At 35.4% G+C, this 13548-nt stretch overlaps 1 protein-coding gene and 1 pseudogene across 2 annotated transcripts in view; one reads left to right on the top strand and one right to left on the bottom strand.

Moving 5' to 3' along the window:
• Positions 1-13548, bottom strand: part of Pde3b (phosphodiesterase 3B) — a 208070-nt gene that overhangs the window by 155994 nt on the left and 38528 nt on the right. The gene's annotated exons all lie outside the window — the stretch shown is intronic.
• LOC141415682 (tubulin alpha-1B chain-like) lies at positions 7433-8905 on the top strand (annotated as a pseudogene).

The raw sequence follows: 13548 nt of genomic DNA, 5'->3' as shown, positions 1-13548 counted from the left end.
ATGTTTAATAGTGCCTTGCTTGGTTCCCTTGGTATTGTGGTCAATCAGGACCATTATGGAGGCCACTATAAAAAGAAAAACACCCACCCATGTAATGATGTAAAAATACAAACCCCTAATCAGAATGATGCTCTTTGACCCTACGTGGGTCCAAGCATCAAAGGGGGAAATAATGTGACAGGGAGGAGGGGACAACATGGCAGGGATATAAAACTTAAAAAATTTAAGCATAAGACAGATGTGGGGAGCAGAGTAGAAGAAGCCTTTGAGGATATAAGCACAGTTGTAAGATGCAGAGAAGCTGGTTTTCCTAAGATGTTTATGTCAAATAATCTGTGGGCTGAGATTTGGCACAGCCCCAGCTGCAGAAGAGAGCGAGAAGGTGACAAGCAGCTCAGCTGCTTTTCCTAAGTTGTTTAGAAGCAGGAATGCAGGTTCCTCTTCTTACGATGTCACACCCATCCCCAAGAACTGCTGCTCCACCTTCTTGTTTACCACTGGGTATAAAAGACTTGCTGAAGGAGGATGCAGGGCTTTTTGGATGAAGGGAAGCTTTCTGGATGGGGGAGGCTTTTGGATGAAGGTTGGTTTTTGGCTGAAGGGAAACTGCTAGAGAGATTGGGGAAAGGGGGAAAATGAATTGCTGAAGGGAGGATTGCTGAAGGGAAAAGAACTGCTGAAGGGGAACTACTAAAGGGGAATTGCTAAAGCTAAAGAGAGAACATGGGACAGTGCAAGTCTGCACCAAGAACTATATACATAGGCTTTAGAAAAGCTAAGCTAAAGAAAAGCTAAAGAAAAAACTTGGGACAGTGCAAGTCTGAGGGCAAAGACTTTAAGAGATATTATGCTAAAGAAAAGCTAAGAGAAAACATGAGAGTCTAAGGAAAGAGACTTTAAAGAATAGAAAAGACGACTTTAAAGAACTGTAAAGGAGTAAGGCCTTAAAGAATAAAGATAAAGAAGCAGAGTAAAGAGAATAGATTAATAGAGGTAAGAAGCAGCAAGGCTGTTGTGCATCTCCACCCGAGCGCCCAACACACCTGGCCCCAACTTTCTGTCTGTCCATCCTGTGTCCTTTCTGCATCTCTCATCACCCCCAGTTAGCCTCAGTTAGGTTCAGTAGTAACAGAAGCAAGAAAAAGCTCACTCCAAAAGGTCACATAACACTGAGGGATAAAGCAGTCAACAGAAATACATACAACCATATATGTGTTAAACTCTGCTTCTTGATTCTATAACCTGCTTACAAAGGTATATAAGGCAAAGCCCCTTTCTTTGTTCTCAGGGCTCAGCCTTAGATAGGAATCTTCTGAGCCACTGCCAGCTCACTAATAACTATTACTTCCTAAAAAGCCTTGGTATCCCATTTCCCTGCTTGAAAATTTCTTGTGTTTAATCTTTGGAAAAAGTCTCTCTCTTAAAAAAAGGGAATGTGTCTATTTATTACTTTCTACTGGATTTCTTTTTTTATTTGGCCTACCAGTTGGTACACATAGATATTTTCTAAAACTGCCAGGCACAGTGGCTCAGCCTGTAATCTTAGCTACTTGGGAGGCAGAGATCAGGAGGATCCAGGTTTGAGGCGAGCCCAGGCAAAAAGTTTACGAAACCCCATCTCAACCAACAAAAAACTGGATGCTACATGGCACATGTACATAGAAGGATTACTGTCCTGGCTAACCTGGGCATAAAAGTGAAACCCTATTTGAAAAATACCAAAAGTAAAAAGAGGTGAGGGTGTGGCTCAAGTGGTAGAGCGCTGGCAAGCATAAGGCCCTGAGTTCAAACCCCAGTACCACCAAAAAAAAAAAGAAATTACAAAACTAATCTCTACCTGGACTTCCCTAGATTTTTCTCCTTTTCTTGCCTCTATTCCTTCTTCTTTTTCTTTTATCACTATTTTAATAATCCTATTATTACATCGTTTCTTAATTTTTACATATAATTTTAATTTGGAATTAGGAGGAGTATGAACAATCAATAAAACAATACCCAATTTTACAAGTGAATTCACAATATCAAAATATATTTACTGCATAACCACCAATAAAATATTAAATAAACTTAAAATAGTCTTATATTTTAAATGTGTTTACTTTGACAAGGATACTAGGTCTCAATGTTATAGTTCAAAAGATGCTGAAACCGCTTTAGTACTGTAATTGTGCTATTACATACAGTACCCACCAGTCACATTTAATAATTTATATATAAATTAATTAAAATTAAATAAAACTTAACATTCCATTTCTTGACTGGAGGTGTGGCTCAACTGGTAGAGCCAGCTGCCTAGCAAGTGCAAGGCTCTGAGTTCAAATCCCAGTACCACCATACTTACCATCATTATCCTCAGAAAAATCAACATTGCTAAATACTTAACATCAAATTAACTGTCCTGGCCCATTTTTGTCAATTATTCCAATAATATTGTTTAGAGTGTTTTTATAGGCTCTAGCAAAAAATTTGGTATTTCACTTAGTTACTCATTTCAGTCTCCTTTAATCTTAAACATTTCTAAAGGCTTTCACTGTCAATTATAACAGTGACATTTCTTAAAAATACAGTTCCCTGGGATAAAGCTCAGAGGTGAAGAGGACACTTAGAATACCAAAGTGCCTGGGTTCAATCCCCTACTCCACCAAAAAAACCAAAAAACAAAAAAACCTAAGCATGGTGGCTCACACCTGTTAATCCCAGCACTTAGGAAGCTCAGCTATATAGTGAAAGCCTGTCATCCATCCATCCATCCATCCATTCATCAATCAATATTAAATACAGTCCCTTATTTTTAACAGTATATTCCTTATTTGGGGTTTTTCTGATGTCTTTCATACTAGATTTAGGTTACACATTCCTGGTTGACACACTTTTAATGCTGTGAGTATCACATCTGGGGATACACAATGATCATCTACCCTTGATATTGATTTTGATCATCTGATCAAGCAGTTCTCTGACTTCTCTGTACAAGTAGCATTTTTGCCTTGCAAGTAATAAGCAATCTGGAAGGAAACACTTTAAAACTATGAAAATATGTCCTCAGTAAGTGCTCCCCATGGATTTAGCATCTTGCCTGATCTAATCTGTACTGAGATGGCTGCAAAAGTTTAATCCCTTTTAATAATTAATTATGAATTTATGTTAACTACTGCTTAATAATAGTCTATACAGAAGTCTAATGATATAGTTATTGTTATTTTAATTATATTAACTTATAGTTATTGTCATTTTAACTATATGAACTTTAGGTTGCATATAATCAATATGTAAATATCATTAATTTTAAGCACTTTAGGTCATACATGTCCTGTAGGAGTTAAATTTTCTAATAACCATGCTGACTGAGGACAGTACTGCCATCTTTGGGATAAAATGTGAAATTCAATTTTGACATGTAACATTCTATTTTTGACACATTTAAAAAGATGTTACAAAATCCTAAAAGAAAATAATGACATAATTGGCACTTTTATCGTAATAAAAAATATTGTTTGCTCCACAGAACTGATATATATACTGTCAACTATTTATTTTACCATTAGACAGAATATGAAGGAAAAGTATTCTAACACAGCTGTGGTACATATAAACTGTTGCTGTTATTTTGAAAGACAACTTGACAACTGCTTTTAAATATCTGGCTATAGACAGATGAACTTACAAAGAATGTAAGTTAACAATTAAAAGGAAACTGGAAACAACATATATCTTTATCCACAGAAACCAGGTCTATAAATGTTTTATTCGCACAATGGACTACATCCATGCAGATGGTATAAAGAATAAAATGGATTTGCAAAAAATAAATATATATGACAAAATATTGCAGCACAGTATCATAAAACATATATATATATATATATATATATATGAGAAAGAAGGAAAGATTATGTATATTAATTTGTATGCACAAACACACCCTTACCTATGCTTTCATAGACAGAGAAATTTTCTGGAAGAAAACACAAGAAACTGCTAATAATGCTTATTTCTGGAGAATAAGATGATAAGGATCAAGAACCTTTACTTTCCATTTTACATCAGACTACACTATTTGAATTGTTAACCACAAGCATGAACTTTTTATGATATTTAAACTTGTGATAGTTTTTAAATACCAGAGATAAATTAGCTGTTAGAAATGAAAGTGAAATAAAAAGAATTATTATCTGGTAAAAATAGCATAAAACTATGGGGTTTCTTTCATGTTCTTTCTGTTCTCTCATCTGGAAAGAGAAATTGGCAATTGATGTGTACACACAGATAACAGGCACTTAGCTAGATGCTTTCCAAAATACTCCCTTTCAATTAATTATCAATGGCACAAAATTTCCAGATGGTTGACTAGAGCAAAAGCTATTTGTGGCTTCTGCCCCTGCAATAAAAAGAGAAAAATCTCCTACTAACATGACAGAAGTTAAATTCATGATCAAGAACACAAATCAATCACAAAATCCATGATATCCTAGTAAATTATTAAGCAAATGAAGCAAGGAGTCGATATTCCAGTGACAAAAAGATTAATGCAATTCCTCACAGCGCATTAATCAAAAGTTGAAAAGTACAGGCTGGAGATGCAGCTCAGTATATATCACTTGCCCTTGCCTGCCATGTGCAAAGCCCTGGAGTCAGTTCCCCAAGACAGGAAGAAAAGGCAGGAAGGTAAGAAGCAAGGCAAAGAGGCAGGAAGGCAGGCATGAAGAAAACTGGTAGTCAACTGCATAGTTTGCATATCCTAAATAAACATAATTTCATATCTTACAAAGTATTCACAAAAACTAAACTAAAAGTTACTAATATACATATTTCAGTATCTCTAGCAACCTCCATTATACACTACATATACAAGTTTAATTCTACAACAAACACCTTGGTTTCTAAATTACTTAAACAAATCCTATAAGAGCTTACCTCAGTTATCACTCCTCTGAACTTTGTAAATTTCTGCTTAGATGTAATCTATGCTGTTCTTCCATCAAAAAATGGAATTTTCTTCCTCCCTTCCCTTCCTTTCCCTTCTTTCTTTTTTTTTTTTTTTTTTTTGCAGTACTGGAGTTTGAATTTAGGGTAAGTGCTCTACTACTTAAGCCACACCCTCAGTCCTTTATAGCTTTTTAGTTACTTTTCAGGTAGGATTTGAGTTTTTGCCCCAGGGCTGACCTCAGGCTCTAATCCTCCTACCTAAGGCCTCCCACTGGACTCACTGCTGTGCACCGTCACTTATGAAGATGTGCTCTCACTAACTTTTTGTCAAAATTGGCCTCAAACTGTAGTCTTCCCAATCTCTATCGCTCAAGTAACTGAGATTAAAGGCATGAGCCACTGCACCTGGCCAGAACTTTAATTCTTTATACCAATTTTTACTAATTACTCTTATCACCTTGAGATTTATTATTTTCCCAAAGTCATCAGGATTTTAAAAGCACCAAAATTATTATTTATATCTAGCAACCTTTTACTGGCATAACTTTCCAGAACTGAATATCCCCATTTACAAAGATTAAGAGTTTTGTGTTATATCCCCAACCTTGGTTTTTGAGAAGGGTTTCACTATGTAGCTCGGATTGGCCTGGAACTTGCTATGTAACCCAGGCTGTTCTCAAACTCATGACGGGCTTGGCTCCACCTCACAAATGCTGGGGCTACAGGCAAACAGTAAGTTCTTTCGGGGAATTTCTGCATATGAGAAAATCACTTAAAGCAAAAGTACTGTATTGTGTTAGAAACTAATTCTCTAAAATCCATATAAAGTAGCATAGTTTCACATTAACTAAAATAACTAATCAAAAAAGATAACTAAGACTAGAAGGTAATGAGTTTTTCAAGAGAGCATGAAATTGAAAATTGTTAAGATCAGAAACAAATTAAAAATTAAAATTTAGCTAATTATCACTGAGCACCTCCCAGGCAATAAACACTATTCTAAGGACTTTAAATATTTTAATTTAATCCTCATAGCCATCTCATAAGGTGAGTATTATTTCTATTTTCAAATTATACATGAAGAAACAAAGGTTAAGTGACTTGCCCAATTTCACCAGCTAATAAATGGAGCCAAGATGCCAATGCAGGGAAGCCAAAGCAAGTCAAGATAAGAAAATGAGAACACAGACCACAAAGAATGTGAAGATTTTTTTTTTTTTTACTGGTACCAGCAACACGGTTTAAAAAAATTTGAGAGGACCAGTTCCTTTGAGACTGCCCCCCAACACTCCCACTCCATCACTCCAACCTCCCCTGCTCCAGCACCTAAGGGAGTACTGATAATGCATAAGCTGCATTAAGGATAATATATGTAAAGCAATCAGCACAGATCTTGGCCAAAGTACTCAATATAGTCCATGAGAATCATCATGGAAGTTATTTTTTAATAAAAAAACAACAAGAAATAGAAAGACTGAAGTACAAAAGAAAGAAAACCAGCAAATTTCAGGAAAAAATAGGGTATAACATGAAAACACACTTTTAAGGAAAACAACAAGGAACATGTGAAAATTTTGAATTCACATTACATATACAGGCGATTTTAAATATTTTAATAGTGAGTTAGTTTAAAAAGGTCCATTTGTAATTTTAAAGTTTAAATGTTTAGAGTGTCCAATTTTAGATTCCACATTTGAGGAATGATGTAAATAATAATGGATTTAAAAATAGATATTCCTAAACTATTCCTCCAAAGAATTTAATTATTTGTGTTGAAATGTTATGGTAAATGCATCTAAGGATTCTACCATTAAAACCAGAGTGGAGATTTCCACTTCTGGGCAGTTGTAGTTCACAGAAGAACAATGTTCCTGCTGGTTATAGTTAGAAAAAAAAGTCATAATTTTAAAAGAAATCAGAGAGATGCAGAAGTAGTTGAGGACAAGATGGATTAAAATTCCAGGTAGGGGAGGTCTACATAGAGGTGAACTAAAGATCAGCAGCTGTATTTCCCTGGGAGTATTTGCCAATAGGACGATATACCAAACATAGGCTACAAAACATAAAATGTAACAATGCTGAAACAAATTTAGAATCATAGTAGAAGTCTTTAGCATACCTTTCCGATAAAAGATAAGCAGACAAAGAGATCCAAACAGTATAATTAGTAAACTTGATCTGACATATATAATGGCACACTTGACAATGACAGAATCCAATTATTTTCCAGTACACATGGAGCATATATGTAAATCGGCCACATGTTGGTGCATAGAGCCTCAAGAAATTTCAGATTACTCAGATTATTGCCCCAATCTCAATGGTATTAACCTATAAATAAGAAACGGAAAGATAATTTAAATTCTCTCTAAATATTTAGAACTAAATAACCTTCTAAATAATCCATAGACAAAAGAAGGAATCAAAATTAAAGAAAATATTTTGAGCTGAATCACAACAAAGATACAACATATTAAAACTTGTGGGATGCAGCTACTGGGCCTTCATGGTAGATAATGAGGCCATCTATGACATTTGTTATAGAAACTTTGATACTGAATACCCAACCTGTTTTAAACTGAACAAGCCAACAGGTCAGTTTGTGTCCTCCATCACTGCTTCCCTCAGATATGATGGAACCCTGAATGATGATCTGACAGAATTCTACACCAACCTGGTGTCCTAATCTTTTATCTACTTCCCTCTGTGATCTCTGTTGAGAAAGCCTACCACAAAAAGCTTTTTGCAGTAGAGTTCGCCAATGCTTGCTTGGAGCCAGCCAACTTTATGGTGAAAAAAATGCAACCCTCACCATGGCAAATGCTGACATGGTTTGCTGCCTGATGTACCATGGTGACACTGTTCCCAAAGATGTCAATGCTGTCACTGCCATCATAAAGACAAAGTATATTTTCTCTCATATTTGGAAGATAGATCCAAATGATAAACGTATACAAAAAATAAACATGACCAAGCACACATGTATATGTAGAACATGTTTGTAATAGTGGAACTTCTATATAGCACTAGGGGAGGAGGGAAAGGAAAAGAGAATAATAAAGTCAACAATATCAAAATGCATTACATTGGTGCAGGTAGAAGATAAAGCAATATGTACTGAAAGTTGCTGAATAACAGGGTTGGGGGGAAGAAGGAAGGGAGAGTAACAAAGAGAGCTGAACTGACCAAAGTAAAGTATGTTCACTATATTCACAGCTAAGATACATCAAGAAACCCCCTTTGACACCGTCTCTGGATTTAAAAATGAAAGATATGACTGTAAAATAAGTAAAGTGTGTAGGAGGGGGCACTGGTGGGAGGGGGAGGCGGTGAAGCAAATGAAGGTGAGGGAATATGGTTGATGGGCTTCATATACATATATGAAACAGAATGATGAAACCTCTTACAATTGCGTTAAGTGGGGTAGGGAGGTTTGTGGGGGTACATGATGGGGGCAATCTAACCAATGTACAATGTAAAGCTATTCAGAATTGACAGAATGAATCCTCCCCTCTATGATGAATACACGCTAATAAAAATGAAAAAAAAAAGACCAAGAGTACCATGCAGTTTGTGGACTGGTTTCAAGGATGCCATTAATTATCAGCTTCCCACTGCAGTATTTAGTAGGAGTCTTGGTCAAGATACAGCAGACTCTGTGCATACTGAGCAACACCACAGCCACTGCTGAGACCTGGACTCCCCTGGACCACAAGTTTATCTGGATTAATAACAGGTGTACTGATATATGGATTACGGGGTGGAGGGAGGAGAGTATTTGGAGACACATGAAGACATAGCTGCCCTTGAAAAACATTACAAGAACATTGGTGTGGATTCTGTTGAAAGAGAAGGTGAAGAAATAAAGTATTCCTTGTCATAAAAGTATATAAAAATTTTAAAAAGAGAGATATTACAGATCTTATAATCATCAAATACATAATATGAGGACACTGTAGATAACTTTAGAGTAATAAATTTGGTCATGTGACTAATATTAATATATTTATAAATAAAATGAAAATTACCAAAGTTCATAAGGAAAAAAATCTTACACCATTAAAGAATTCAAATCTGAGCCAGGCACAGTGGCTCAAGCCTATAATCCTAACTACTTGGGAGGCAGTGATCTCGAGGACTGCAGATAAATGCCAGCCCAGGCAAAAAGTTTGTGTGGTTTGTGTGACCCCCATTTCAACCAATGGCTGGGCATGGTGGCACATGCTTGTCATCCCAGCTGTGTGGGAAAGCATTAAATACGAGGGTCATAATCCAGCCTGGCCCAGGCATAAAGCAAGACCCTTTCTCAAACATTTTTGAGAAATCAAAGCAAAAAGGGCTGACGGCATGGCTCAAGTGATATTTTTCTATCTGAAAACTAACTAAAGCAAAAATACATGGGAACATGGCTCAAGTGGTAGAGCATTTGCCAAGCAAATGCAAGGAGAGACCCTGAGTTCAAACCTCAGTGCTGCTAAAGAAAGAAGGGAGGGGAGGGGAGGGAAGAGGGAGGGAGGGTTGGAGAGAGAGAGAGAAAAAAGAAAGAAAGAAAGAAAGAAGGAAGGAAGGAAGGAAGGAAGGAAGGAAGGAAGGAAGGAAGGAAGGAAGGAAGGAAGGAAGGAAGGAAGGGAAAATGCTAGCTATGCATTGATCCTTGCAGAACAAAAAAGAATGGGAAGAGTTCCAAACCAGGGTTACCTAAAATAGCAATGTGTTTATGAAATAGATCTTTAAACTTTGGCTTATAAACATTCGTCCTCATGCTCTTAATGTAATAAATCCAATTGAGAGCTATGGCTAGCAATAAATCTAAGGGGTAGGTATTATTCTAAATTGTTTCACTCTCCTTTAAACCAACTGCAGCTTGGTTCATTCTTTCCTTAGAATAAATTTTCTCCCAAAGGAGTCCTTCTAATTCAGCAAGTACAGAAAACATGTTATATTTGAGATCCAAGCTGTCCCCACAGGCAAAAATGGCACTAACATACTTATATATATTCACAAATACGATTTGACCAAGAAGAAGACCAAATAAAATAACTAGGTTTTTTCTAAGGGCTAATTTTTCAACAGATATACTTTTTTGTTCTACTTAAATGACTAATCCTAACCAATCAAACTCTTCCTAGTCCCTCTTTTTTGTATGTCACTGCATTGTTTGTAAATACTATTTATATTTTCACCAAAGAATAAGAAGAGAGTGTTGAACTCGAAATTATTTGCCCCTCCTTATTTCAAGTAACATGTATATTTCAAGTAATAAACATATAAATAAATATTAAATATATAAAATACATTAATAGTTGCAAAATATATAAATGTACATATTTGAGATATAATCTAACGTGACATGTGCTAAAAACATTAAAGTATGAAAAACATGACCATTGCAATAATGTCTTTATAATACTCATCTTTTTGTTTCTTTGAAAGTGGCACATTACCAGTTATTTTTCTTTAAAATGTAATGCATTGCTAATAACACATACATATAGAAAGCTGAAGAAATTTCACTTTGGATATAACCACAATGAAAATATGCAAACATTTATTGAACAGTTACCAGCACTTTAAATATATTAGCCCATTTAATCCTTATATCATCAATAAGAACTGTAGTAGTAATATTATTGCCATTTGAAAACTGAAGAATTGAAAGCTTAAGTAATTTACCCAAGGTCATACAGTAAATTGCAAACTAAAATTTCAATTTTAGGCTATCCTCTTAACCAAGAAAATACAATACTTTAAGGAATAAGTCATTATTTAGCCCTTTAGTTTCAGGAACTGTATTATATAATCTAATTAAAACAATGGTTTTAATTTTCCTTCTGCACTCATTTTTAAATTTATTTATACAAATCTGAGTCTAGATCAGTGTACAAATTCAACTTGCAATGTTAATTCAAAGGAGAGGAAGAAGAGGAAGGGGACAGAAGAGGTTTAAAAGGAGGGGAAGGAGGAGAAATGGAGGGGAGAGGGGTGGGTAAGGAAGAAAAAGAGGGTGGGAGCAAGGGAGGAGGAGAGGAAGGTTGCTTGATTGGATATCGCTAACAAGTACTATGCAAACTGTTCCCAGGACAACAGTCAAAGTCCTGCAGTGCCTGATTCAGCACTTTCTCATCTGTTTACACTCACTCTAACAACCTAACATGGTCACTGCATCCAGCGGTTAATTCAACACACACAAAACAGTGTTGAACCTTTTGTTGGCTTTAACAGACTCACATGAAAGATTTGAAGTAGGTGACACCTAGTATTTCTAATTGTATAGTTTTTATCAACTTATTTTTACATAAATTATGAAAGACATTCCCAGTAATCCACAATGTTAAGGATATCATATACTTAACATTCATGCTAAATCATTGTTCAATTAAAGGTTAAAGTATTTTATTCGTAAATGAGCTAAGACCAAATATGCCTACATGCAATCATAAACACTATAGTTTATCCACTAACATGGATTTGAAGTCACAAAACAAAATCTAAAAGATATAATTTCTTTCCCAAAACTGTCTTTGTGTGCTTTATTCTTTATGATGCAAAATAAAACCACAATTCCTCAGCTGTTATTGGATTTGTGGTGGGGAGAAGCAGGTACCCTACAGTAAAGAATCCACACTGAAAGAACAGTTTCGGCTGGAAATCGGTGGTACACTACTGTAATTCCAATTCTTTGGGAAGAGAGATCGGGCGGATTGAGGTTGGAGGTCAACACAGGCAAAAAGTCAGTGAGACCCCCCCTCCCCAGTCAATAAGCTGGGTGTGGTGGTACATGCCTATGATCCCAGCTACAAGGGAGGCCTTAAGGAGAAGAATTGTGGTCTGAAGTCAGGCCCAGGCAAAACACAAGACCTTACCTAAAAAAACTAAAGCAAAAAAAAGGCTATGGGTTTGGCACAAGTGGTAATGCTCCTGCTCACCAAGCAACAGGCCCTGAGTTCAAACCCTAGTACCACCAAAAAAAAAAAAAAAAAAGACAGTTGCCATCTTTCTTGGAAGGCAATTTTGATCCTACAACTGAGTTTTATCATAATACAAATTAAAATGACAGAATATTACCATATTATTATAGTAATAAAGACAAGCTTATAAAAAATTACATACTAGTTAGACAAGAACATGAGATTGTACAACCCAATGTATTCTTTCTTAAAATCAAATTTGAAGTAATATTTACATACTTTTTTTTTTTTGGCTATATTGGGGTTTGAACTCAGGGCCTCAAGCTTGCTAGGCAGGTACTCTACCATTTGAACCACACCCTCAGCCCTCTTTAGCTTTAGTTATTTTCAGGTAGAGTCTTGTGTTTTTGCTCTGGACCAACCATGAACTGCAATTCTCCTACCTATGGCTCCTGCCTAGCTGTGATCTCAGACATGTGCCACCACACCCAGCTTATTGACTGAGATGGGATATCACTAATCTTTTGCCCATGCTGGCCTCAAGCTATAATCCTCCCGATCTCTGCCTCCTGAATAGCTAGGATCATAGGCATGCAACAACCATGCCAAGTTTATATACACCCATTTAAAATGTGCAGTTTGATTATTTTTTTTTACAAATGTTATTCAATTATGGAACAACCATAATTAAAATACAAAATATTTCTATCACCAACAAAAGCTCCTTCCTGTTATAAAAACTGAATAAAACTGTTATAAACATACATGAGCAAATTTCTTTATGGATATGTATTTTCTTTTCCAATATGTAGGAGAAGGTTTCCAGTATTATGTGTTAAATTGCCATATTATTTTCCAAGGAAATGTACCATTTTATATTCCTACCAAAGTGTTCAAATATTCTGCCTATTTTTAGTTGAGTCATTTGTTCTCTTTTTATTGAGATGTAAGTTATTTACATAACTAAATGTAAGTCATTTATCATATAAACAGTATGAATGTTTTTTCTCTTGTCTTTTCATTTTCTTACTAATAACTTTCAAAAGACAAGAGGTTTTAATTTGGAAGAAATTCAGATTATTAATATTTTTGACTAAGCTTGTATTTTTGTGGTCTATATTTTCTTCTAGAAGTTACATGCAATGTTTTAGCTTTAAATTTAGATTTATGACCCATTTTGAGCTCAGCTTTTATACATGGCAAGAGGTAAGTCTGTCCATTTTTTCCACGTATATTGTCCAGTTGTTCCAGCACATTTATTGGAAAGCCTGTTCCTTTCTCTTTTGAACTGCCTTGGCACCTTTACAAAAAATCAACTGGCTGTACATATTTCTAAAATTCAGTCTTATTCTGTTGATCCATGTCTGTCTTTCCACTAATACCACTCACTATTTTAAGTAAATCTTGAAATTAAATAACATAAGGCCAATTGTGTATTTTATTGTTTAGATTATTGATTTGTCTTCCTATTCAAATTTTAAAATTTAAATTTAAATTTCTTTAAGAAGAAAAAGACTGTTGGAATCTGTATTAGGATTCCACTACATCTACAGGTCAATTTTTATCCATGTTTCTGAATCCCTGGCTGTACATTAAAATTCAGGACTGAATCCTCAACTCAAATGAATCAAATCAATACATTTTTATTATTACCCATGATTCAGAAATGCCAGTTTAACATTTTAAAATAATTCTAGCCATCAAAATGAAAGAT

This window comes from Castor canadensis, chromosome 1 (genome assembly GCF_047511655.1).
Source record: "Castor canadensis chromosome 1, mCasCan1.hap1v2, whole genome shotgun sequence".
NCBI lineage: Eukaryota > Metazoa > Chordata > Mammalia > Rodentia > Castoridae > Castor > Castor canadensis.
The sequence above is the reverse complement of the archived record's forward strand: the minus strand, read 5'-3'. Positions and strand labels throughout refer to the sequence as shown.